This window comes from Corylus avellana, chromosome ca6 (genome assembly GCF_901000735.1).
Source record: "Corylus avellana chromosome ca6, CavTom2PMs-1.0".
Lineage (NCBI taxonomy): Eukaryota > Viridiplantae > Streptophyta > Magnoliopsida > Fagales > Betulaceae > Corylus > Corylus avellana.
This window is the reverse complement of record NC_081546.1, coordinates 15,294,990-15,310,042: the sequence shown is the minus strand read 5'-3', so window position 1 is coordinate 15,310,042 and position 15,053 is coordinate 15,294,990. Positions and strand designations below refer to the sequence as shown.

At 39.4% G+C, this 15,053-nt stretch overlaps 1 pseudogene; it reads left to right on the top strand.

Moving 5' to 3' along the window:
• Nucleotides 1-11,674: 11,674 nt before the first annotated feature.
• Nucleotides 11,675-14,219, top strand: LOC132185227 (uncharacterized; annotated as a pseudogene).
• Nucleotides 14,220-15,053: the final 834 nt, after the last annotated feature.

Genomic DNA, 15,053 nt, shown 5'->3' with positions numbered 1-15,053 from the left:
GCGATTTGGTCTTTTTGTGTCCAAAAATATCAATAATAAAAATAACAACTCGCAATAGGATGAATCCATATAGAATAGGCTAAAGAGAGGGTGTTGAACCTCAAGGATTGCAGAGGTTTTGATATCAAATTCGAGATATCAAAATTAACTTAATTAAAAATATGATTGATTTGGTTTGTAACTAAAGTGCATGAAATTAAAAGAGAATTAAATAAAAGAGAGAGTGTAGGGTATTGACTTCACCTCTATCCGCACAACAATGGTTAATCAGATTTAATCCATAAATTCATTCAATGCATGTTATAAATAAACAAGAAACTACCTTATTAAAGAATAGGTATAATTCACCTTTGGTTGGCACGGATGCCAAAAGTAAGTAACAAGACTCAAAATTCCTAAATGATCATGTGTTCATAACTTTAAGCCTACCAATGAAATTCAAACCAAAATCAAAGCTCAATCATATGCTTAAGAATGGCATAACAACAAAATTTGTACATTGTTTTGTTTTTCCATACCCCCAAGCTTGAATCATACATTGTCCCCAATGTATTTACAAAACTAAAGAATAAGATTAAGAGTATAGGAATACTTGAATGAGCAGATGTGGGGTGTATCATACCCCCAAACTTGCAAGCAAAAACATATGTCCTGAAAAAGAAAGTGATACTCCAACCAAATACCAATCAAGTGCACACATTGTTGTAACAATATAATCAAAGAATGAAGCAACAATGGATAAAATAAATCTGAATGGAGATCATGTACCCTGGTGGAGTGAGGAGTCGAGCACACAGGGCCTATGCCCGATCTCATGAGGTATTTCTCAATTTAAGTCCGAGTTCTGAAGGATCTTACCTCGATCATTCATAAGTCCAATCAAGCTATTCCATCCCTTCTTCTTCATCATCATATAGCACTCCACAAGGAAGAGGATTCCTCTTAACATCCCGAAACTTCTTCTTTCAGCTGAAAAGTCTTGATGCTCCCCATGACGATACTCAATGTGTTTGTCCTGAACTGGTTTCATGATCAACCTCTTGTCTCTATGGGGGTTCTAAAAAACCAGGGCAACCAGGGAACTTGCCAAAAAATTGTCCACCCCAATGAAGTCCACTTCAGTAACCGCTGAATGAAATATGTTCCTTGTTCGGTTGTCATTAGGTGGTGGAGTACTTGAAGTGAGAGGCATAGGCTCCAGTGGGTTTCTCCATGATGGGGCTTCAGATAGAGGGTCAGGAGGTGGGTCTTCAATAGTTTCTCCAATGTCATCCAAGAAGAAACATGTATTCTGATAAGGTGCATTCTGGAAGGCATTGAAGATGTTTAGTCTGATCTTCATATTCCCAAATGAGTTCGACAATTGATGCATGCATTGGCTGTGGCTAAGAAAGGTCGCCCAACGATGACAAGAATTTGCTTCTCTGGATTTGGGATAGGTTATGTGTCAAGAACTATGAAGTCAACTGGATAGTAGAACTTGTCCACCTTGATGATGACATCTTCCACAATCCCTCGGGGTTTCTTGATAGGTCGGTCCGCCAATTGCAAGACAGTGCTTGTAGGTTTCAGTTCCCCTAAGCCAAGTTGCTGATACACAGAGTATGGAAGCAGATTCACACCAGCTCCTAAGTCGAGGAGAGCTCTCTCAATCTCAATGTTTCCGATGACGCACGAAATTGTAAGCACTCCAGCGTCCTTAAATTTTGGAGGAGTGTTATGCTGAATCAGGGAGCTCACTTGCTCGGTGAGAATGACTTTCTTTGGAATGTGCTTTCGATTCTTCCTCTTCTAACTACACAAGTCTTTGAGAAATTTTGCGTAGGCTGGAATTTGCTTGATGGCATCGAGGGGTGGGATGTTGACTTTGACTTGCTGGAAGGCCTCCATCATGTCTTGTATCTTCTCTCCTTCCTTCCAGAAGTGGGAAGGTGCCTTGAGACACTCTGGGAATAGGACCCTAGGCTCATATGGTATCTCAGGAGTGGGGGCAGCAGATGAAGAAGCCCCAGTGCTTACTTGCTTACCCTTGTCCTGATGCAGATTATGTGGGGCATCAAGTTGCTCATCCTTCTTTTCCTTCAGAAGATTGTCAACCAGTCTTCAGCTTCACAATGTGGTTATGGCTTGAACTTGCTCCAGATGAGAAGTGCTTCCTTTTACCATGTATAGTCCCCTAGGGTTGGTCATTGGCTAACTTGGAAGCTTTCCTTCGTCCTTCTTGTTGAGGGCATTGGCAATTTGTCCGACTTGAGCTTCTAACTTGGTGATACTACCGATTCGGGCTTCTATTTTGGTGATGGACTGAGAGTGAGAATTCACTATCTGATTCATAGTCTTCATTTTGCTTGTAGCTTCCAACACCGTATTTTGAAAGTCCGATGATGACGTAGGAGGTAGTGCGGTCTGAGCTTCTAACTTGGAAATTGCTTGAGTGTGCGAGTTCACCATCTGCTGTAGAGATTTCATTATCTCTTGGTGAGTTTTCAGAGTCTGATTCACCTCGCTCATAAGGTTCCATATCATCTCTTGAAAGTCAGAATCCGACCGAAGGGCTGGTGTCGCTTGATACTGTTGTTGTGGAGGCCGGTATGTGGAAGAAGGTTGATAGGGCTGCCTGTTAGATTGAGCTTGATTGTGCAGCCCAAGAGCTTGGGCCTTCCATGAGAGGTTTTGATGATTTCTCCACCTTGGGTTATAAGTATTGGAGTATAGATCATTACCTGGTTGGGAGAATGCTGCGTTGACCTGCTCATTAGAAACATCAACATAATTTCTTGTAGCAGGGCAATCATTTATATGATGCATAGGACTAGAACAAAATGAGCATGGTTCAGGTCGTGTGTGCATGTGAGTACAATTAGGTGCAAGACCAGCAACCATCAATTGATCTAACTTCCTAGTGATAGCATTAACTACTTGGGTAACAACATTCGTAGAATATCCTACTTCAAAGAGACTGTTGGTCTTTGGTGCTTTAGGTGCGGGTGCCCTACGTCTAGTGGAAGCATGATGAACATAATTATTAGTCAAATTTTCAAACAGGGCCCATGCTTCATCCTCGCTCTTTAAGATAAATGTCCCCCCACACGATGCGTCTACCATTTGTCTATGAGGCTCAATCAAGCCATCATAGAAGCATTGCACAAGTTGCCATTTCGGGACAGCGTGGTGTAGGCATGATCTAAGTAGGTCCCTCAGTCTCTCCTAGGTCTCAAGGAATTGCTCGCCCTTATATTGGGAGATACTAGTGATAGCTCTCCTAATGTCATTGGTCTTTCCTATGGGAAAATACTTCTTAAGAAATTCTTGTTGCAATTCAGCCCAAGAAGTAATGGAGTTGGATGCTAAGGAATTAAACCAATGTTTGGCTTTTTCCTTGAGGGAGAAAGGAAAGAGACGCATCCTTAGAGCATCCTCAGTGAATCCAGTCACTTTAATGGTGGAACAGATTGCTAAGAATTCATTGAGGAAGTTGTAAGGATTTTCGTTGCTATGCCCTAGAAAAGATGGTAGACTTTGTATACTGCTGGGCTTAATCTCATAGTAATGTCCGGCAGCCTGAGACATGTGGGGGAAGTGTGTGTGGTAGGGAGATAGTGATCTCTCAAAGCCACATGGTCGCCTATGGCCTCAGTGGTGTGCTCTCTTAGCAATTTAGAATTCCTTTTGGCTTTAAGTTGTCTATGAGTGTGTTTAAGGTTGGGGTCACAAGCAATTAATGGCAAAGACAAAAAATGGCAACCCAACATAAACTACAAAGGAAATCACAATAAAATAAAAACTGAAACAAAAAGTAAAAGCTCTCATACGACCCGAAGGAGCTGGAATTTCGGTGCTGCAGTTGCTGGAATCTGGTAGGCTAGCACAGGGGTGCTCGATCGTACTTCAGGCACATGAAATGCTTCAAATTGAACCTGAGCAACTCATCTCATCTGCCTTCTCAACCAACCTTCTCACCTACCACCCACTCTCATTTACCAAATACCCAACCGATCCCACTTTCTCAGCTGACGACGCCGAACTCTGCACCATAAAACCTCTCACTCTCACCATTTGCCGGCCGCCAATATTTCTCCAACTCCCTCCGCAATCCTTAAACTTTGTCCTACATTTCTGCAGCTCCCATCTTCTTGGAATATTGTGGTGGTTTGCTAGCAAATGGGCCTTGTTGATGGGATGATGAGAAATGGATTTTTTTGGAAGATTGTTTACATCAAATCAAGATAGTTTTCATGCTTGATTTCAGCAAATCAATAATCATTGATCCGACTCCATTGCTTTCCTTTTTTCTCATTTTTGTTTTTGGTGTGCATGGGAGAACGCTGATCATAAGTGAGAGGGAAAAATATATGGTATGTATGCGGATGAGAATGAGTGGTCATAAATCCTTGCTCGCTTTAGACCATGAGAACGAAGATACTAAATAGGAATAAGGCAAGCTAACACGTGTCTATTTGAAGAGCTAATAAAAATGTTATTTATGCCTCGTTTGTTTCGGCATAAAGTGATTTTTTGAAAATATTTATCATATTTTTTGGTGTGACGAAAATAATAGTCAACAAAAAATATTTTGAATTTGAACGAAAAAGCAATTCGGGACCTGGTCGGGACTCCACCGGAACCTAGTCGACACACTAGTGGAACACAGTCGGGACTCATTGAGAACCAATCGGGAGCCGTTGGGATTCGGTCGGGACTCTGTAGGACCGAATCGAGCCACCGCTAGGACCTAGCGGAGACCCGGTTGAAAAACAACCGCGACCGGATTAGGACTCGTCGGGACTTGGTCAAGACCCATCGGGATATTGTTGTAATTTAAAGTTTAATATGAGTGAACGAAAAAATATATATAAAAAAAAATTTGTGATTTTCCATACGCGCCAAACAACGAAAATATTTTCTGACGGAGAACATTTTATGTCGAAAGAAATGGAGTCTTAGTATACTGTCATACAACTGAAATATTAGATTTCTATGAACACAAGCTTTGTGTTTTGACTCCCATTAAATCAGTGGGAGGAATTGTTTTGTATTTATATTGAACCACATGTAACTCATCAGTTCTTACACGTTACAAGTACACTTATTAAGACTCTAGACCTTAACAATTATCCATTACTAAAAATACCAACCCATAGAGAAACTCTAGGGTTAGACACCAAAATCCCAACTTACAAAATCCGAAATTTCGCCACACGAAACTCCAACCTGAAGCTTGACCCAAGCTTATAACTCCACAAATTACAAAAGCCCTAAAGAAATTTAGGAAATTAAGCAAAACCCCCCAAAAATCAACTCAACCTTAAGTAAAGTTAGGGTTTACCTCAAACTAATCGGTGGAAATGAGGATCTATCGCTAAGAAACATGTTCCGAGATTTCCCTTTGGAGAACTCCTCAAACCAATCCTTAAGGTTTAGGTACAAACCCTAAGAGAGAGAAGAGGAAAATTTCATGGGAAGGAAAGAAAATGAGAGAAAATGAGTTGAAAATTGCGTTCAGCCCTATTTATAGTTAAGGCGGTCCCTGTTCTAAGTGAAAATTAGTTGAAAAAAATACATGAAACGATGTCGTTTTTGTGTTTTTTATACAAACGATGTCGTACGTAATATGATATAATCATATTACCATAAAAATGACATTGTTTTGTTTTGTTTTGTATTTTAAAAATTTTTCTTTAAATAAGCGGTTAGCAGTTACTAAAGTTACTAACCGCTAACTGACGGTTAACTGCCTAGCAGTTAACCGCCTAGGCGGCTATGGTTAGTGGTTTTAGCCAATAACTGCTAACTGTAACTGCTTTTTCACCCCCTACTGTTGACACCCTTTTGAGTAGTCGCCAAGGCTAGTGAAGACAAAGCGCTCCACCCATCATTCTGCACCATCTGACACGCGTGCCCTACCACACATGCTTCAACAAAAGAGCAATCGACTAAGAGAAATATTAAGGGTACTAACTCTTTTACTAATAGAGGCTTTCTAAACTGATCTGTAGCTCATTCATTGGTACTCATTACACTTCTCTTAATTAATTGTTTTGTTTTTGTTTTTCCAATGAATGAGCTACACAACAATTTAGTAAGCTTCTGTTAGTAAAATTGTTAGTTTCCCTAGCATTTCTCATCGACTAATGCTATTTATTAGTAAACCCATATAATATAATTGATGTGGCAACTTTTAAATTTATTTTTATTACCATGTCATTTTAATTATATAACAATTATATTGTAGTTTACAATTTTTCCTTCTAATAAACCCAATTTACCTTGTGTTGACTAAATTCTCATAAATTATGGGTCCGTCTAAAAAAAGAAAGAAAGAAATGGCCAAGGTAAAGATAGAGATCTATAAAACAAAAAACAGTACTGTTTGGTAATTTGGGTGCGAAATGGTGACAGGAAGCAAGAAAGTGTGATTTGGTCTTTTTGTGTCCAAAAATATCAATAATAAAAATAACCACTCGCAATAGGACGATTCCTTATAGAATAGGCTAAAGAGAGGGTGTCGAACCTCAATGATTGCAGCGGTTTTGTTATCAAATTCGAAAGATCAAAATTAACTTAATTAAAAAGATGATTGATTTGGTTAGTAACTAAAGTGCATGAAATTAAAAGAGAATTAAATATAAGAGAGAGTGTAGGGTATTGACTTCACCTCTATCCGCACAACAATGGTTAATCAGATTTAATCCAGAAATTCATTCATTGCATGTTATAAATAAACAAGAAACTACCTTATTAAAGAATAGATATAATCCATCTTCGGTTGGCACGGATCGTCCACCTAGCCACTACGATGCAGTACGACCCGTCTTCCCTAGGTATGAATTATCAAATTCTATAACAGGATACATACAATCAATGAATAAGTGTAACCCATCTTCGGTTGGCACGGACTGTCTACCTAAATTACACTAACCTAGGGTGTAGTACAATCCGTCTTCCCTAGGTATGGCCTATCAAATCCTATTGATCATATGTCAATTAAACCCATTGTGTATCCTCATAATCACAGAAAACAAGAATGATTTGAGTTCAATAAAAGTAAAAGACTTTCTAAGACAAGAGAAGAATTTCACAAATAATGATTTTGAAACTAAGAACAATTGCATTTAATATTTAAGAACGAAATCAATATGTAGCAATTCTCATAGTTATACAATCAACATGCATAAACTAAAAATTTATAAATTAAATGTAATCAAACCATTGGGCTTGGATAGGGTTACATCAAAACCCCATGAGCTTATGACTCTACTAAGCTCCATTGAATTTTTGCTCTAGGAAGCATTGTGTTTTCTACAAAGTTTAGAGGCCTATTTATAGGGATTAAGAAGCCTAGAAACCCTAGGTTAGTCTCCCAGTCAAAGTTGGAGAGTGAAAACCAAATCCAAGGTGAAAAAGGACTGTTACCGTATTTTGGACGTGATAAGCGCTAAAATATTCATATTTTCAGCCCTTATCTTACATGTTTTAATCCTTTGGTTTTAGTTAATTAGATCATTTTACTTCCTTTTGGTGTTTTTGTTGTTTTTACAGGCTTTTAGAAGAAAGTGACGTAAAACTGGGTGATTTAGGCTAAAAAAGAGAACACACGAAAATTGGAGTTCCCTGGTACTGCGATCATTCGCAGAGTATTTGCGATCGAGCGCAATACCAGAGGAGATGCTGAACAAGCCAAGCCAGAAGCGATCGAGCGCAGGCAGAAGAGGTATCGAATGCAGACGTGCGATCGAGCGTACACGGGCTACGATCGAGCGCACCCATGCGCAGGAGGCATTCCAAGTGGCGGCTACAATGTACCTATTTCCATAATAGGGTTTTTCCAACTCCAAATTGTAATAGGGTTGAAACCTGCGAAAACCCTAGGTTTTACTACTTTTCCAAGGACTTCTAAAGCCTATAAATAGACTCTTAGACCTTTAGAATAAGGGGGCTTGGAGGAATAGATGGGTAGGAGCTCTCAAGTTCAAGTCTCGGGTTTATTCTTTTCCTTGCTTTTATTTTACAAAGATGTTTAACACAAATTCTATGTGTAGCTAATTTACTTAGTAGGCCTAGATTGAAGCCTTAGTTATGTTTAGTTAATATTTCAATATTGGCGCCTTTGCGATGGTTATGTTATGTTATTTAACTTGGTTAATTCCTGCTTTCATGAATTCCTCATATGTGTGTACCTGATCAACATATGCATGTGGTATGGACTAGTTAATTAAATCAATTTGGATGATCGAGTCCTGGGTTTAATGCTAGTAACAAAAGAAATTCACACCGGGTTCTTGGGTTAATCAACATGGGGAACCGGGAGTAAACACCCATGCCCTAGGCCTCATGTGTTCGCCAATTTCCACAGATTCATGCTTTCTTAAAGAACAACTTAGTAGACACCCATGCTAAATCCTTTAAGAAAGAAAAGAATTAGAGTAGACACCCATGCTTAATTCGGTGCTTAGGGAAATGAGTAGCCTAATGAGCAGACACCCACACCTTTAGGTTGGCAAGCATTAAATATACATAACATGATCAAAGCATTGGCATATTGTTATATTAGCTAGATATAATTAGTGGTGGATATCAAAGCCCTACCTTTTTATCATTATCACTTTAACAATCACTCTCTGTTTTTACATAAGGAATTTATTTTTAAACATAAATTCAGCAATCCTCGTGGGAATGATCCTGTACTTGCACCCTATATTACCATGTTGACCTTGTGCACTTGCAGGTAAAACGTACAATAATTTACCTATTAATTTAGGTATATTTTTGCACAACAAGTTTTTGGCGCCGTTGCCGAGGATTGCGGCGAATTTTGTTTAAATTTATCTTCCTTCAGTTTTGATAGTTTAACTTTCAATTTTAATTTAGTATTAGCAAAAATCAAATCAAAAAGAATTTTTTTTCATTCACTTTTTTGTTTTTGTTACAGGTTGCGGATTGGCATTCTGTGATTGTGATCAATCGTCAGCCAAGTGCGATTGAGCGTAGTACGATCGAACGCACCAACCTGCGATCGAGAACAGTTCCAGAGAGCATCCGGACCAGGCAGTGCTAAAACTGCCAAGTTCATGCAAGGTTGTCGATCTCAAGCCTCAACCGTTTTTCCCCTCGATACTGAAATTGAGCGGACAATTCGACAACGACCTTGAGACAAAGAAGGAGAAGAAGAAGTTGAAATGGAAGACATGCAAGAAAATCCAATTGGGCCAAGACCATTCGAAGCAAATCCACCACGAGTGGGGAGACCAATGAAGCAAGCATACATGCCAACAAACGTCCATCAACCCTCATGCATAGCATATCAACCAGAGGTGGATGGCAGTTATTATATTTCTCCCCAAATTCTCAATGCACTAACCCACTTCAGAGGCACAGCTACTAAGGATCCCAACTTGCATCTAAAAGAATTCTTCGACTTATGCAAGTTGCAGAATGTTCAAGGCCTAACTCCCGAGAGACTCAGGTTAGTTCTTTTTCCTTTTCCTTGAAAGATAATGCTAAACTGTGGTACAATTCCTTGCCTGCAGAATCCATTCATACTTGGGAAGAATTGACCACCAAATTTCTGAAGAGATTTTTCCCAGCCCAAAAGACAAAGCAACTTAAAAGGGAACTTCAAATGTTCCAACAATGAGATGGGGATTTGTTCTTTGAAGCCTGGGATCATTTCAATTCCTTACTCCTTAAGTGTCCACATCACAACATCCCTCAAGATGAGCAAGTGAAAATCTTCTATGAAGGCTTAGATGATACTAATAGAGGGATGATTGATATAGCTTGTGGAGGTATGCTGATGGAGAAGAGCAGTGAGGAAGCCATAGAGATCTTTGAAGGGTTGAGTGAACATACTCAACAATTCCCATCCAAAAGGAGGAGAGATGTAAGGAGCAAACGCAAGAGTGACGAAAATAGCGATATGAAAAATCAGGTATCTGCTGTGGAACAGAAGTTGGATATGGTTGTCAAAACTATGACTGCTCAGAAAATTTCACCTCTGCAACAGGACACACCAGCTCAAAAGCAAGAAAGGGATGATTTGAAGGATCTTGTACAACAGCTGGTGACCTCACAACAGTAGTTTATGGCTGATCACAAACAAGCCATACAAAAACTAGAAGTACGAATGGGTCAAATGGCAAAGGAGCTAAGTGAGAGGAACCAAGAAGAATTTTCAGCTCAAACATTACCCGATCAGGGGGATCATCAGCAGCTGGAAGTAGTCACAGTTCTCAGAAATGGCAAGGTAATTGGGACTGAAGAGCCACCTCAAGAAATTCCAGAAGGACCATCCATTTCTAATAAGGAAAAGGTAAATGCACCACCCTTCCCTCAAAGGCTAGTCAAACCCAAGAAAGAAGAACAATTCAGGGATATCTTTGAAACTTTGAGGAAAATATAAATCAACATTCCTTTATTAGAAGCAATTAAACAAATTCCTTCATATGCTAAATTTTTAAAAGATTGTTGAACTAACAAAAGGAAGTTTCAGGAGTATGAGACAGTGGCCCTAACAGAAGAGGTAAGTGCAGTTCTGTTAAGAAAATTACCACCAAAACTGACAGATCCAGGTAGTTTTACCATTCCTTGCAGGATAGGAGACCATTCCTTTGAAAAGGCGCTACTGGACTTAGGAGCAGGAGTGAATTTGTTGCCTTACACGGTGTATGAAAAGCTGGGATTGGGGGAGATTCAACCAACCTCTATCACCTTACAATTGGCAGACATAAACATCAAAAGACCAAGAGGTATACTGGAGAATGTATTGGTAACGGTAGGTACATTTATTTTACCTGCTAACTTTATTGTATTGGATATGGAAGAATCCCCCATGCCATCACCTTTATCTATTATCTTAGGAAGACCCTTTATGAGAACTGCCGATACTACAATAGGGGTGAAAAAGGGTATTGTGAGCATGAAGATAAACGGTGAAACAATAGAGTTCAAAATATTCGATGCATTAAAATTACCTCAAGAAGAATTAGATTGCTTTGATGTTTGTATGATCCACGATGTGGGTAAGACAGTCTTGCAGGCCCAATACAAAGATCCATTGGAAGCCATCCTCACCCATAGTTTCACAAGGCAGGACATTGAGCAAAAATCTAAAGATGTTACTAAAAATCTCATCGAAACAGTGCATCACCTTGAAGCTTCTCCCAAATACCCAAGTAAGTATAATCCTACATTCGAGATTCTTGAACCTACTAATTCGTTCCTTGTTCCCTCTATTGTACAGGCACCCAAGCTGGAATTGAAGCAATTGCCCGAGCACTTAAAATATGCATACCTGGGAGAAAACAAGACACTACCAGTCATCATAGTTGCAAATCTAAGTTGTGGGGAAGAAGAAAAGCTGCTGAGAATTCTTAGAGAACATAAGACCGCCTTGGGGTGGACCATTGCTGACATAAAAGGAATAAGCCCAGCTAAGTGCATGCATCAAATTTTCCTTGAAGACGAAGCAAAGCCAACCAGGGATGCGCAAAGAAGCCTCAACCCACACATGAAGGAGGTAGTCAAGGTAGAAGTATTGAAATTATTAGATGTAGGCATCATCTACCCCATCTCAAACAGTAAATGGGTGAGTCCAGTCCAAGTAGTTCCCAAGAAGAGTAGGATCACCGTGGTGAAGAATGACGATGATGAGCTGATACCTACAAGAGTAACCACTGGATGGAGGGTATGCATTGATTACAGAAAGCTGAACAAGGTAACAAGAAAATACCATTTTCCATTACCCTTCATTGATCAAATGCTAGAGCGGTTAGCTGGCCATAGCCACTATTGTTTCTTGGATGGGTACAGTGGCTATAATCAGATTGCAATAGCACCAGAAGATCAGGAGAAGACCACCTTCACATGTCCTTTTGGCACATTCGCTTACAGAAGGATGCCATTTGGCTTATGCAATGCCCCAGCCACATTTCAAAGATGCATGATGAGTATTTTTTTAGATATGGTGGAGAAAACCATTGAGGTATTTATGGATGAATTCAGCGTTTTTGGGTCTAGTTTCGACGAATGCCTCCACCATTTAAAGAATGTTCTCAAGAGGTGTGAAGAATGCAACCTAGTGCTCAATTGGGAAAAATGCCACTTCATGGTTCAACAAGGCATTGTATTGGGTCATGCTATTTCAAGCAAGGGCATTTAAGTGGATAAGGCTAAGATAGATATCATCTCCAAACTTCCCCCACCTCTAACAGTAAAGGGGGTGAGGAGTTTCCTTGGACATGCTGGGTTCTATAGGAGGTTTATTAAGGATTTCTCCAAGATCTCTAGACCCCTCTGCACATTGCTAGGGAAGGAAGCTAAGTTTGAATGGACCAAAGAATGCATGACTGCTTTCAACACACTGAAAAAGCTGCTCACTTCTGCACCAATAATGCGAGCACCTGATTGGAGTCTCCCTTTTGAGCTCATGTGTGACGCTAGTGACTTTGCCTTGGGAGCTGTCTTGGGTCAAAGAATCAATAAGGTACCTCATGCAATATATTATGCTTCTAGAACATTGAATGATGCACAGTTAAATTATTCTACCACTGAGAAAGAATTATTAGCTGTCATATTTGCTTTGGAGAAGTTTCGATCATACCTAATTGGCTCTAAAGTCATTGTATTCACTGATCATGTTGCCTTGAGATATTTGTTTGCCAAGAAGGATGCAAAGCCAAGACTAATCAGATGGGTATTATTATTGCAAGAATTTGATCTCGAGATCAAAGATAAGAAGGGCAGTGAGAATGTGGTTGCAGATCATTTATCCCGACTACTCCATGAGGAAGAAGAAGAAGAGCTTCCATTAAGTGAAAAATTTCCAGATGAACAGTTATTTGCGGTCGAGGTCCAAGTTCCATGGTATGCAGATATTGTAAATTACATAACTGCCAAGGTTTTTCCTCCAGGTATGTCCAGTCAAGAAAAAAAGAGGTTGATATCCATATCTAGACATTACCATTGGGATGATCCCTATCTGTTCAAATTTTGTCCGGATCAAATCATTAGAAGATGTGTCTCAGAAGAAGAGCATTTGAGCATTCTGCAGCATTGTCATCAATTTGCTTGTGGAGGACACTTTGGGGCCAAGAGAACAGCACTTAAGGTATTACAATCTAGTTTCTATTGGCCTAATGTGTTTAAAGATACCTTTTTGTTTTGCAGCTCTTGTGATAGATGCCAGAGAACCGGCAACAATTCCTCCAGACACCAGATGCCACTGCAAAATATTCAAGTGGTAGAGATCTTCGATGTATGGGGTATTGACTTCATGGGACCATTTCCTAACTCGAGAACCGGCAAGAATATATTGACTTCTTTATATTCTTGTAGGTGTGGATTATGTGTCTAAATGGGTCGAGACTGTCCCCTCAAAGACCAATGATCACAAAGTGGTTGTGAAGTTTTTGCAGGATAACATCTTTGCTAGGTTTGGAACACCAAGGGCAATAATAAGTGATGGTGGTAGCCGCTTCAACAATTATGCTTTTTCAGCTTTGATCAAGAAGTACGGGATCACCCATAAGGTTGGCACTCCGTACCATCCTCAAACCAGTGGTCAAGTGGAGATCAGTAACCGAGAAATCAAAAGCATACTAGAAACGACAGTGAACCCTAGCAGGAAGGATTGGTCTCTACGCCTGAATGATGCACTATGGGCCTATAGAACTGCATACAAGACGCCTATCGGTATGTCCCCATATCGATTGGATTTTGGGAAAGCTTGTCATTTACCAGTAGAGTTGGAGCACAAAGCATATTGGGCCATTAAGAAAGTCAACTTCGACATGCACCAAGCAGGTAACAAGAGGAAATTACAACTGAATGAACTAGAGGAATTGCGGCATGATGCTTATGAGAATGCAAAACTCTACAAGGAAAGAACCAAGGCGTACCATGACAAACTACTCCTCAGGAAAGAATTTCATGAAGGCCAAAAGGTGTTAATCTATAATTCCAGATTGAGACTATTCCCTAGAAAACTTAAGTCAAGATGGTTTGGTCCCTATATGATCACTAAAGTATTTCCTCATGGAGCTGTGGAGGTCTATAGTCCACAAAAATGTCAATCATTCAAGGTGAATGGACACAGAGTGAAGCCATACATTGAAAAGGATTTCGCACCACAAGATCAAGATTTGGCATCACAAGATTTGGAACTCCAGGATGTCCAATATGTAGCTCCACCATTTGGACCATCCACTTCTGGACCACATTGAGAGAAGACCACAGTCTAGCTGAAGACGTAAAATTTAGCGCTCATGGGAGGCACCCCATCGCATACTTTCTTTTTGTTGATTTTTGGGTTGTTGAGTCTTTCATTATGTTTCGCAAATTTTTTTTTTTTTTATTTATATTGTTCATTCTATTACTGCGATCGAATGCAAGTGTCCAGTGGTGATGCTACCGCATTCTGTGAGTGTGATCGAGCGCACTTGGCAGCATCCCATAGTTATTTTTCTTTTGTTCTGTTTTTCTTTTAGTATTTCAATTTAGTTTTGTTCCTTTTTACTTGTTTGTGTGTTTTATTATTTTGCAGGGATAAATGTGCTTCAATTCAAGTTTGGGGGTGTGCAACGAGCCATGCTTTCCAAGACTAGGTCAACCATTTCCCGGGTACATTCTTTCCTTAATCTAAACACATTGGGGACAATGTGTCATTTAAGTTTGGGGGTATGAGCACACATGTTCACACACTTTGTCCCAATTTCATGTTGTTGCTTTATGTGTTATATATATATATATATATATATATATATGCATGTTCATGTTTGTCTTAAAATTTTGGTTGATCTTGAAAATTGTGATTTGATTTCATTGGTGAGCTTAAAATTCTGAACACATGATCTAATAATTGAGTTTTTCAGTTTGGTTACTTGTTTAGGACAGTTGAGAATTCACATGTTTGATCTGATCTTACACAAGCACATTAGCACATAATTTGTGGGGTATGACATGAAAGTTTAATGTGTATGTTTCTATGTTTTAAGTGAAACTAGATGATCGATTAGATGGATACTTTGGCATATATATACGTTTAAAAATAAATAAAA